General features: G+C 34.7%; 1 protein-coding gene across 1 annotated transcript in view; it reads left to right on the forward strand.

Moving 5' to 3' along the window:
- The first annotated feature begins 844 nt into the window (after positions 1-844).
- Positions 845-13,939, forward strand: part of ck (unconventional myosin-VIIa ck) — a 44,187-nt gene continuing 31,092 nt past the window's right edge. The window contains exon 1 of the mRNA XM_076136536.1: positions 845-1,063. The gene's annotated coding sequence lies outside the window, so the exon portion shown is untranslated. The remainder of the gene's footprint in view (positions 1,064-13,939) is intronic.

Here is a 13,939-nt window from a genome sequence, read left to right on the forward strand (position 1 = left end):
TCAGTAATAAGCTGCCTGAGGGTTGGAATTCTCTATCCAGTAATTGTATTTTGTGTATCCAGTAATGTTTTATTTTAAAACGGAGGTTGACTCTACATAATGTTCTTATTCGTTAGTCATGTAGAGACAATGATATAGAGCAATAAAAGAAACAAGTTTCCACGTCAAATAAATGATGATTGATTTTAATGTTAGCTGCTGTGTTTGCCGTAATTCTTACATAATACTTATACATATTTTCATAGATACAAAGATCCATATCCGCAATCCAAATAAACTGTTGATCGAAGGCTTTTTGCGCCAAGAGGCTCCATCTATAGCAGTACTATAAAACTAGATTGTAGCCTATTAAAGAAAATACACTAACTAGATGATTTTCCTGTAGTTTGCTAGTTACTTATGAGCCTTCTTGAACCTAATTTACAGTTATAGTTTTATTTATGTGCTTCAGTGCTTGATTATAATTGGGTATTATTTACTTTAATTTGTCTTTAAACAAGTCTCGTGATTTCACCGCAAACTAATACAATCTTATGACACAAAAGTATCACATGATTTAGTCAGATGGCGCCAGTGTCGGTCGGTAAAGCAGATTAAGGCTTTTACGGCTATCGTGACGTCGAATCCGATGTATTTGTTACAGATAATGTCATATGAACACTGTTTTCATGTTTCAGGAGACATTTTAGGATAACCGATGAAAGGATGGCTCGATTTAACTAAATAAAATAGTTGAATGGAGGTTGTGTAAAACATGGCGGCGGTGAGTGTCGGTGCAGCAGGGGGGCCGGTCCGGCGGGCGGCGGGCCGTCGACAGGCGACACGCAAGCGCAACAGGTAGGTTAAGATTCACGGTCCGTCGCATTTGCTGGTCCTATGCGCACGACGCGGCCCTCGCATACAACCACACGAACCGCGACCGACGAAATGTACGGGGACCATCGGTGATCGTGTGAAGTGATCGTATTCTAGTGATAGTTCAACAACTAGTGCTTGTGTCTGTGATATGACGAGGAGCAGCTCCGGCGTTTGACCGAGCACCACTCAGCAGCGGATCTTAACGGTAAATTTCGTCAAACGTGACAATATGACCTGAGTGTTTACCCGTCAGGTGACGGTGTAACGATATTTATTTTTGAATGTTGTTCCATTAACTATGTACTAATTAATTGAATAAAGTAGAGTCGTGTGCGCATTGTTCCACATTTGGAACGCGAGAACTCGCTGGATTTCTTCCACGTAGCCCGTAGCGGTGTTTACACGTGAATTATGACACCTGTATCCGATGAGTCTGTAGCCGACAACGAACATCTCGTATAATAAAACATATTTTATGTAAAGAACCCGGTGTTTGCTTTAAACAGATACATTTTAAAATTTTACCGTTTCAGTAGAAAGTAGGATCAACAAATATGTAGGCATAAATATTTTCGCCATCCGATCGATTAGATCGCATGAGATTCCTATTGGATTACTATAGACACTGAAGTTATGAGACGCGTTAATTAATAGTGGGTAATTGTTGTTTTATGCGTTAGAGATTCACATTCATCACGAGCCAACAGCATCTGTGGATGGCTTTTAAAAATTTCACAATCGTAATGCATCCGTTAAACGCTAGAGACAAGTATTTGAATAGACCTCATATAAAATAGCTTGATTAGATGCAGTAAGTATGCTTATGAGGGAATTCTTGTTTTTATCCTTCATTTGTGTCTGTATCTCAAGCGATATCCGACCTGCAGTAAAAACTGCATAGATTACCTTGAAATGCTTATGAATTGAAAATGAAACTTGTCACATTCTAATTACCGTATACATAATTTTTTACTGACGTTGTCGATAAACGCTCTCGAACAAACAATGGTGCATAAAGTTCCCATAGAAAGTTGTAAACAATATTGATCTCTAATAATCAACGGCTGTCTATTTGCTCAATGGCATGGCAACAATATGTTCAGAACTTAACGACAGGTGTCCAGTTTCCCTACCAAGTTTAATGATGTTATGAATATACATAAACATCGACCATTTTATGAAAAACACTGCCTAACAAGCTAGTTTTTAACGAATTAATAAAAAGATTTTGGAGTATATTTTTCCTTTATCTGGTGAATTATAATTTGAAAGACACGAGTTCGCATAAATATTTTTATGCAGTGTCTATTCATGTAAATAGGTAGGTCGTTAGATGATTGACTAAGCAGTAATCGTCGATTGACGTCATCATTGTGTTTAGAATATTGCAACTTTTGGAAAATGTTTTAAAGATAACGGTAATTTAATAAGTCACTTTAGTATAAGAAATACTCGTTTCTGCATCTCCGCTTATAGTGATTAACTGGTAGAAAGAAGCAATCCAATTACAGACGTATAATAAATCAATCGTGGCGCAGAACATTACGAGCAAGTTCATCTTACACGAGTTTTAGATTCAATTCTTTTGAATTAGCCATCGTTAATCAGTGTTATTTGTCTTACCTACTGGTTTATAAGAAACTTAGGAAGTAAACTATTGTAAACAGTAATAAACACGTTATCTAGTATGTATGACAAGATATTTGGGTGTGAAGGAGGCAAGGGAAGTTTTTAAGGTTCGTGTCAAGTAGCGTTCTTTGCCTTCCTCTATTGGAAATAGTCGTGATTCTATGTGTGTTTGTATGTATACACGATATTTCAATAGACTGTTTGTTTAGGTAACGTTATTTAGTTAAGAATTGTATTATTTCAGTGGCAATGTTAAGTAAGTTAATTATTGTCGGTTAGACACGCTCTACGGCTGTCATACCGACATGATGTAACAGTAGTTCTATTATTAGGGAGCTTATGTCTGTTAAATTTTTTTGACGAAAGACTAATCTCACTTCGCTGTGTATTGTAACTCACCGTGTCTTGTTTTGTTAATGTTTATTGTTAATTCACATATTAGTATTGGTCGACTTCCAGGTACAAGTTAAGTAATTACGCCGCTAAATTCTAATTTCGATATGTGAAGTAGTGTAAACAGTTTTAATAGTAAACATTGGTCTATACTATTGCGGTTACCATTTGCGAAAATGTATTTTTAGCCACGAACGAAGATGTTCCTTCGTTACATATGTATATTTCTCTGCCTGACGCCACCTGAATCATTCAGCAATAAATGGACACAGTAATGTCAATGATAAATACAATCTAGACTAATATAATTAATCTATTTTGTTTAAAACAGGGCGCATTAGCTTGCACTAAGGACATTGTAAAGTGTAAAACCACACACAGTAACTTATTACTCATAAAGTTACGCTGCAAATATTAGCTAACATCATAAAAACGTCATCTTCACGAGTTCAATAATAAGTAAAGGACACAAGTAAATCAATTTTATATGAAGTTAACGCATTAGTGTTAATATTAAAGACACGACGTTTTGCATAACACTGGTTTTCATGTATCTGTCAGCTGAGTGTTGTGGGACGTCGCCATTTGTGTAGTTTAAGAGAAATAATAAGGCTGGAGAGTGTGGTCATTCAGGAGAGCTAAGAGGTAGGCTCATATTTAGTGTTTAAGATGTGTTTCATTTAAAGATTTGTTTAGAACTAGTAAGCGAGTTGTCGTTAGGTCGAGGTAAGGATTAAATGTCTCTGATTCTTGAATGTTTTGAACTTTACATTTGACGGTCGATATTAATATGCAATCCATGGATAAGTTTACTTATCTTCAGTTTAATTTTGATAGATTTGCTATACAAAAATGTATCTGAATCGATATGAAGTTAAGTTAACCGTCCAAGTGTCCAAGATATTCAAAGCTGACACAAGTTTCGTTAATGTCTTTTCATTCCATCATAATAGACAAATATTATTATAGAGTCTAGCGAAAAAAGTAATACTCAAAATGTGTTGTAACCAATGAAGTGACAATTGACGATGACCTTTTAATTTCAAATAATTGTGTTAGTCAAGCTTCCATACAATTTATTCCGTCACTAAATTATTAACTTGAAATAACCGTCGAAAGATAAACTTTAAAGTAGCGTACAATTGTGACTGTAATTAATAACATTTCAGCGTGAAGGAATTCATGAACGTTGATATTTTGATTGACAATGTATTACTTCAAGATTTTCACGTAATGTCCCTGTCAAAACATATAACACCTACTAGCAAATTCTTCCTCACGCTTGGTGATATTTCTACGTTAATTGACACCGGTTTGTCAAAGAAATATCAACTGTTTTATGAAACAGGAAGCGTAACTGAAAACTTTCGACTTTGACGAGTGTTTTACGGTTTCGGTACAGTGTCATATTCGTTGAAAACAAGAAATTTTGCAGCCATAACTTAATAACTTCCGCGTTGCATGTTTATTGTATACTAGCTGACCCGTGCAACTGCGCTCACGAATTTTCTTTGTATTTTTTTTTGTCGTCTATAAAAACCTTTCACGTGTCTTAAAGACAGTTTTACGAAAGCAATAAGTCTGGTTAAGCTGATGATGAGTTTTGAGCTTAGCAACACATTTGGCGGTTATTTTTAAAAATATAAGATTTGATTATGGGAATTAACAAGTACACCCATTTTACCTAAGAATGCCTGGCGTTTAGGCACAGGTACTGGTCGCAGGTTGACTGTGTAGTCAGGGATTCTATGTGTATAAGCAGTTTGTGATTAAAGTTGATTTTCGCAAATCGTCCTTTATCGATTACATCACGTACAAAAGACTTCAACGAGTTATGACGTAATGTTTATTACTTTTTCTATGATTCGACAATAACTATTTGTATAGTTTAAATATCTTAATAGATAATTAATTTTTATAAAGCTGCATTATATTCAAATACTAATTTTATCCATGTTTAATGTTTCAATATTTGAATGAAATCGTGAATGTGCTATAATTAGAATGAATAATAATTATTTAGTAGCGAATTTCTCTTTTTTGTTATGAAATATTCATTATTTTTGGGTATCAGTTTGATAATGACGTAAGGATATAGTATTTCAGAAGTATCTATTTCAGATTTAAATAATTATTCTTAATGGAAGCTACAATTAAGGCGGTTAATAAAAGTATAATGTATTTACAATGTAATAAAAGTATTTCTTTCTTTTTGTTGTCCTTTTCCCACTTTACCTGTAGTCGGTACAACAGGCTTTCTCTCAAAAACATGCTTTAATATATTATGTAATAAAAAATCTTAGTAATAGTATACCTTATTGCTTTATTATCGGACGACAACCATGTTAAACCGTTCCGATTTAGAATGATATTGATCGGGGGTCAATATTTGTCTCTTCTTTGTAATTATTTCTTACTTTCTGTTAATATTTTTTTAAATAAGAATGCAAATAAAAATAACCTTTAGGAAGTAAAGATAAGGGTGCAGATAACTATCGTTACAATACACACAAAGCAGACATTTAAAAATTGCAGAAATAAAATTTATGCTGGAACCTATCACGATCGTGCGTCGGTTTCAAAACGATTATTTTCTTTTATAAACTTTAAAAATTTTTTACCGTTATAATCAACCTTTTGATGTAGATAATAAGGTTTGAAATTGCACGAACGGGTGATAGGTTTAATTATAATTGGCGCATAGCGTTAAATCGGCTTCGTCGAAGTTCGCGTTTGGAGAATGCCAAGCCTATGACCGACATTGAACTTGGAATTTGAATCATATTTTTAATAATGAAAAAGAGAATAAACATTTACTTAGATGTTCGCTATACACATGTGATGATATGACTCGGACGTAAATAAAATAATGATAAACGTTATGCTTCAGATATTTCACTGCCTCCAAGGAATTCTTGCCAAAATTCTGATGTCATTTTAAACAGTATACTTTTCGGTTGACATCTATATTCGTATGATGTTTTATGGTATCCACTGATAGGCACTTTTAGTGCTAGTCTTAGTCGTAAACAATACTAGATTGATGTAAACTTCTTTAAAGATGGGTGACCGCATAGTGGTATTTGAACTGTGCATCCCCGTGCTTTAAAAGTCACGTAAAAAGTTGGTCTCGGTTGTTATCTACGAAGATAACAGTCGTTAAGCCATGTCAAAGGCCTTTCGGGCGGCTTGAAAAGCTTTGACACTAGATTGTTTGATACTACAAAATAAACTATTAAAGATACACAGTATATACGCAGCCAGAGCTTGCTTACTTGGATGTTCCTTGCATTAAGAATACTGAAAAAACGATAATACTACTGCAGAACTGCACTTATTTAACCAGTCAGTAGAACAATTAAGAGGGTTTGACAAGCGACTTTAAAACAGAAGCCCGAGGCATCTTTGCTATAAATATACCTTCACTGTGAAGTAAATTATACCAGTGTGGTCTGTGATTACAATCTCCAGTTGTCGTCTGATAGTAAAAGACTTAAGTAGAAAAATACATTGACGATTCAGCAAAATAATTTAAAACTTTTGTTGGTAGGTAGGTAAAGAATCCAATTTCCATTTCTGTCAAGTATTAATAGTTACTTATTGTTAAAGTAAGGATGATTAACCGCCAGTGTAAAGATTTTTAGATTCGATTCTTCAATTCTGCATCCTTTTCTCCACAAAATAGTTTTCTTTTTTGCCGGTAAGAATGCCTAAACAGAATTTACTTAAATATGCTATAGATAGATTAAGTCTTTATTTATTTATCAATCAATCAACATAAAACATTGCTTTAAAGATCCCTTCAAACAAAAATGAAGTAGTATTTAGTATTTAATAAAACTAACGAAGGAACACCTTACTTAGTAGTAATTATTGATAGGATGAACAACTTTTACAATGTAGTGCAACCTGTGAGGCATGTTGCATCATCTTCCTGTGCAATAAAAGCATCAAATTATGTGCACGTACTCTAAAAAAGAGTTAACTTTGCAATTTATAAAAATGAGGTAATATTTATAGTCAGCACTTCAGAAATCAGGTGGACTTGTACACATTTTTTCGTTGCATTTAATGGGCTTAATGTAGGTGACATTTCGACAGCTATTGCATTCTTGAAATGAAGTTTTAATTAAAGCAGACTAGAGTAAATATATAGAATGACTAGTTTTGGCCCGCGACATCGTCTGCATGAAAGTGTTTCCCGGATAAAAATATGTTAATCCAGGTTAGAATAGAATAAAAAGTATTTGTTTCGTGAAAAAGTAACAAACACACATCTGAACTTACAAAGTTTCAGATTTATAATATTAGTGGGATAACTATAATGAACACATTTTGAATTGATTGAAATTCAAGAAAAACGTGCTCGCACATATAGATGTATTTTTCTAGAACCTTTCTCCATCAGTGTTTCTCCTTGTACGATTGGTTTCTTACTTGTAAAGCCTATTCGACTTATAAGAAAGCGGCCGGTAAACAATTCAGAGAAAACAACTTATTACTGAACACTTTAAATGATAACGTATGAGTAGTTTGACAGTTGAATGGGACAATTCAGACAAGTGACGGGACTCTGTGTAACTGATTGATTTTAATATCTTTAACTTATGACCGACAGTAATATGTTTGTACAATGTTTGTTTTAGTCTCAGTATGCGAAACATTGAACAAATATGTTAATATTTTTTTTTCGTATATCTAATATATAAAATTCTCGCGTCACAGTTTTCGTTGCCATACTCCTCCGAAATGGCTTGACCGATTCTTATGAAATTTCGTGAGCATATTGAGTATGTCTGAGAATCGGCCAACATCTATTTTCCATACCCCTAAGTAACACTTGTTTTTTAAATTTATATGGCAAAACAACGTTTGCAGGGTCAGCTAGTTGTAATATAAATACACACTTTTTTCTCTATTTAATCTCAAGTATCGGGAAACTACTGAATAGTCACTGCAAATTGCTTGAGTTACCAATAAAGTCAGTCCTTTTTACAATTCATCGAGAACTTTCTTCCAAACTTTCGCGTTGACCTCTAAACTAAACGCGCCCACTTAAAAAACATCACAAAATATCATGTGGCATTGTCCACAGGAAACAGTAGGCAGTAGCCCGTACCTGCAGGAATGTTGAAAATGTCCTAATTTACAAACAGACGGGTGAACGCGGTCGGAATCGTAAAATAAGTTTTTGTTTATAATGTTTCGACTTTCACTGGAACATGGGCGGCGCTCGCGACGGGACGGCAGCTTGCAGGACGATTTGTTTTGTTCCATCGTTTGGCTCGACGTGACTTTTATCAAAACTTCTTACCCCGGCGCGTTATTTAAAGCCATATTTTACATTTCCCTTCTTTACCAAAATATATATAGAACGTAGTCTACTGTTGCGTCTGAAAACTGCACAACACAGATTACATTAATGTTACGTGATTTTCCCAGATCTACATTTCTTCTTATATTTGGTAAATCGGCCGAAATATGAATAAGAAGATATCAAAACAATATTCTACGTATTTCGATATGTCAATATCTGCCGGGTTGGACAATGGATAGTTTATTTATAAAGTTACTCCAGTAGTAGGTATATTCTCAAAATTCAAGTTTCTTAAACCTTTAACTTTTAAAATACATTACCGGTTCGCCATTATTGGTTCCAAGGCGACTACATTATACAATTTTATTATGAGTGTAATACGAAGTGACTGGGAAGCCTTAAGACCGTTCTGCTCAATAACTTACTTAATGCGGTGATCGATAAGTTGTAGATACTATTGTCACATGCTGTTGTGTAATAGGATAAGTGTTACCATCAATCTGATATTGCATTTGTTATGTATGTAATCCAATGAAGGGGATAAAACTAGTGAGGTTGAAAAGTACAATGTTTTCTTTTGCTAAGATAGTATTGGCATATACTTGGGGTGCTAGCAAATCTCTTTACAGTATCTTATTATATTTATGGACAAAAACATGTTGTGCCAAAACTGTACTTAACGTAGAATAAGGACAAGATAATGAAGTTTATAGATGTTTTAGGATTACTTGTCATTTTGGTTAATTACGACCTATCCTTTATTAGTCTCAGCAGAATTTTTTCTACTGATCTTTGTTTAAACTTTAGGGGGATCTTTCTCTTTTATTTTAGCTTCAAATAAGATTTTAGAATACTTAACTGTCCTAAGAGCCAAGAGGTATTTTTCTTAAAGACCTTAGTCATAACTTTAAGAACGTGAATGACACGTTTTAGTATAAGTGACAAAACGATCCTCTTATGAATCTGTCACGAGACTCGTGCATTCTGCACTGAACCTGCACGGTGACATTCTTAAAGCGATAATTAACTGAGCCCGTCTGTTAGTGATCCCGGATTGTAAGGGAAGATTTACAATGTACAGATGCATGATTCATTGGTCGACCAGGCTGACATCTGACAAGAGCAGATAAAAGATCCCGCTAAATTCCCTTTAGCCCATCAATTAAGTACTACCGATATAAGGATATTTGTGACTTTTTGATACAAAAACTGTATTGTTGTGATTGTTGCTTGCATTTGTTGTTGTTTCATTGTAGGTAATTAAAATATAATCGCCGAAAAAACATCCAGGCTGTAGACTTTTAAAAACCCAGTAATGTTTTGCCATACAGTACTAGTACAAGTGATAGGAAAAGCATGAGAGTGATGGCAAACAGGTGGACAATAGCGCGTCACTCGTCACCGAGACGAAGCCTCCCAAGAGTCACGTTGCCGCTTTGTTGACACAAACCATTCTCCACATTTTGCGAAGCGATAAGAAATGTTCACAGTGACGCGCTCGCGGTGTGTTAAGTATAAGTTTATCTTTGTTGTTGGTAAATTGCCTTCGTTCTGCGGACGTGCGAAGCATAGTGATTTACTAGAGAAAAGTTTTCACTTCAACTCTTTACTGTTTATACGTTATGCCACATACGTACACTTGTTTATGTACCGGTTACTTTTTGCAATAGCGTAAGAAGAGATATAAAAACAAGTTATTCTAATTACTTAACAATTTGGTACGCAAAACGTGTACAAATGAAAGTGAGAATAAGTAAAAAGTAAGGATTAAGTAAGCCTGCTTTGTAAACATGTCTCGCGTTAAGAGCCTGTCTGTCTTCCGGTCGTAAAATTTAAGGTTCTTGAGAAAAAATCCAATTTACTTGAATTTTTCGGAACGCAATCACGTTTATATCTGGGTCAGGTAATACGTGTCGCATACGAACGCGCGGGCGCGGTGCGGCCGAGGTGCGGGCATTGTGTCGCATATCAAGCACTTTCCTCTGCGCGTGCGCCGCTTTACTGCGAACTTCGGCTTATCAGATCTATCGCCATACACGGTGCGGTTTTTTGGAGATGTTGGTCGCGTTTATATTGATGAATGGTGATTAATATTTATGTTGTGCTCTCCTTTTAATGGTTAGCAATAAGTACCGTTTAAATCGTTAGTATTGAATTTGGATTCTTGGAACACTAAAATCATATTGTTTTTTTTGCACTTAATTTTTTTGTTTTGAAACATTAATTTTTATTTTTAATGCGTTTAAAAGTTAAAGTTTGCACGTATTGCCAATAGTTTTCTGGTGCAAATTATTTACAAGAATAGGTTGCAATGTTTTCCTGCATGCGTGCCTAAAAACGATTTCAGCGATGTTACATATTTTTGTTTAAAAACACTTAAGCTATGTCATTGCAGAGCCGTTATCTTGATACACATAGCACCGTAAAGTAAATAAAGATGATATGAGAAACTTGTTCTCAATAAGGCGTTTTGAATAATTATGAGAAAATTCTGTTATCTCTAAGATAAGATTTTAGAGTAGACAATGTAGGTCACGAACTACTGTCGTCAAGACCTTAAATGAGCTGTGCACACAAGGAGATAAGTAAACGAAGGGAAATGATTGGTACCTAAATAACCAATCATTCAAATTGTCTAGACTGTTGTGTCTATAATTCCGTTATGGTTTGTTGTATTTCCTCGAATATCCTTATTTAAGAAAAAAAAAAATACAGTCGAATTGAGAACCTCCTCCTTTCTTGAAGTCGGTGAAAGAACCAAGTTGTTAATACGATAATAGTATTTAATGTTTGCTCTATCATTACTTTTATACTAATTTACTTTGCCTTCTTATTAAAAGCGTATGTTCTCGCACACCAGAGTTTTCTAGAACAAGTCTTTTCTGTCATAGTATCGTATTCTCCCCAGTTTCACAATATAAATATTTAAAACTGCAATACTTTATTGATATTTCATGTGCAATAAATTTTGCGTTAGTGCCAATTTACATTGCAACAGCCATATTAAAAGCATTTTGCTGATATAAAAACTATCTGAAATTTCTAAAAACATTTGGACATAGATAAAATACTAATACAATGACAGTCGGAGTGTAGAATTTATTTCTTTTAATTTGATTATAAATGTCATTTGTGTTTTAAATTAACAGCTAACGGTTTTCTGATGGAGGAAGTGGTTGCAGAATTAGAAGTAAAATATTTTATGAAAACACGATATGATTTGATATCATTTTAATACTTAGATGTTTATTGACATCGTGTAAGATATAATATTATTAAATTAACACATATTTCATCACAAACCATCTTGTAAGCTTGTCTTCAAAGAACTATTAAATGATTTTCTTTTCTGCAACTTATATATTCCTACAAACGCGTCAGGGACATCTTAAAGTCAAGAGAAAGCCTATCCATTCCCAAGCCCAGCGTATTAAACGAATAATAACCCAACAGTGAACACAAACTCGTTCAAAGTTTGGTAACCGATATTATAGTATCGATCGATCGATTGCAACATCGTACCGGGGATCGGTACCGCTCTCACGCATCAATGAACACATTTCCTAGCGATCGAGAGGCAGGAAACAGCTACTGACTGGCCACTATACCCTACACCGTTTGAATGCACAAACAACAATGTTTACATAATACCTCCCGAGGATCTACTATACATAATTAAGACTAATTAGTATTTTAATAGCTGTTTATCTTCAGGTGGTCGCATTCTAAATGAGATGCAATAAATTAAAAGTATTATAAAGATTTCAGTTCTATATTAATAAAACCTGAACTAACTAAATCTGTATTTCTGTTTTCTAAGTTTGGATGGATGTTTATGGCTTTAGCAGTCGTGAACTCGTAACATAGAAATACTATCTACTGATATAATAGTCTTTTTTGAAATATGAACCTATTTTTAATCTTTCCTAGTTCTTATTGTTACTTTACGATTCTTACGCTATAGGAAATGTTTTCAGAACAAAACCAGGCAATGACCTACCGAATTTTTATATAAGCGTGTCGGTATTCATCAGCTAAACATAACTCTAGTTTTACACTATACGTTTTAAACTACGCGACGGCAAACGTTGAATGTAAACGTATTGATTTAGCATATCTCTTAAAAATGTAAAATGCAGAGCTATAACTTTGGCAGTAAAACATAAAATCAAAGAACAATATTTAAAAAAGCAGTAAAACATCTAATATTTAATAACGATTTCTAACTTTCTCTATACATTTACATTTCTCGTTTAAAGTTATGTGACATTTTTTGTCCTTATAACCAACTAGCTTCTGCCTGCGATAACATCCGCGTGAAAAGATTTCCCGGGGGTAAAAAGTATCCTATGTAGTAATCCAGGTTATAAACTATCAGTATACTAAATTTCATTGAAATCCGTCAAGTGGTTTTTTCGTGAAACAGTATCAAACGTACATACATCCATACTTACTTTCGCTTTGTAATATTAGTAGGATTTCGAGCGAGTTTGATCACATGTTACGAGTGATGACGCACAAATAGGAACTTAGACCACTTATTTACGTAATGTGTTTAAGCCTTGTACAGACTAGTATAGCATTATAAAGTTGCAATGTAATGCAGAATAATAATATCAATAAACGATTACCACAACCTTTGCGTTTATAAAAAGCAACGACCGATGAATTAACTGCGGCGCCAGGGAGTCCAAACAGCGGGTAATATAATGATACTAGCTGACCAGCGCAACTTCGCTTGCGGAACATAAGCGAGAATCTATACTAATATTATTAAGCTGAAGAGTTTGTTTGTTTGAACGCGCTAATCTCAGGAACTACTAGTGGGTCATAATTTTCCCCGTTTTTGAAACATTTTTCGTTGCTTCTTCGCTCCTAATGTTTGTAGCTTAATCTTATATAGCCTAAAGCCTTCCTCAATAAACATGCTATCAAGCAGTAAAATATTTTTTCAATTCGCACCAGCAGTTCCTGAGATTAGCGCGTTCAAACAAACACACAAACAAACTCTACAATTTTATAATATTAGTATAGATTACACGGTAATACATTGTCTCGTACATCACATCCGTCTGGTACCCACCCTAAGGTAGTATTACAACGGCCGGTGTCGGTCACCCATGACCGACGGTGGCGGGTCATGGCTCCACCGCGGACGGGGCTCTGTACGTAAACATTACCCACCATACCGCCGCCTATATACATTGTTACATACTAATGTACCTAAACATCTGCACGTTAGTCATTTATTTGCTCACATATACGGTATGGGAATGTAATTGTAATTCATAACTTGATATTTTTATGTTACTTTATTGTTGCAAAAAGATCCTTCGTTTATTATAATTTAAACGGGTTTTAAATGCTAGGAAAATTTAAAGGTAACTATTTTAATTCCTCGACGTATCGGCCATATTAAATCGGTCATAGTTGCAGGCGAAATAAACACTTCGTTGTTAATATACAGTTTAAAATATTCAATGAGTTATGCTTTCTTTTTTTCTCAGTGGCCACTCGAATCATAGAGATATTGATGGAGATGCAAGTAAAATCGACTGTATAAAGTTTATTAGTTTTTCCTTGCACTATAAATGAGGAAAACCGCACCATACCGCAGAAATAATAGAAAACAAATAAGTCAAGTGGCTTAGAATTCTCACGCGTAGATGACCACAGATCGTCGCGGCGCATTTCTCTGCTTCGACGGCGGTGACCCGCGCTGAACCGTGGTACGACGGCGCG

The sequence above is a fragment of the Anticarsia gemmatalis genome, chromosome 3 (genome assembly GCF_050436995.1).
Source record: "Anticarsia gemmatalis isolate Benzon Research Colony breed Stoneville strain chromosome 3, ilAntGemm2 primary, whole genome shotgun sequence".
In the NCBI taxonomy this organism is placed as follows: Eukaryota; Metazoa; Arthropoda; class Insecta; order Lepidoptera; family Erebidae; genus Anticarsia; species Anticarsia gemmatalis.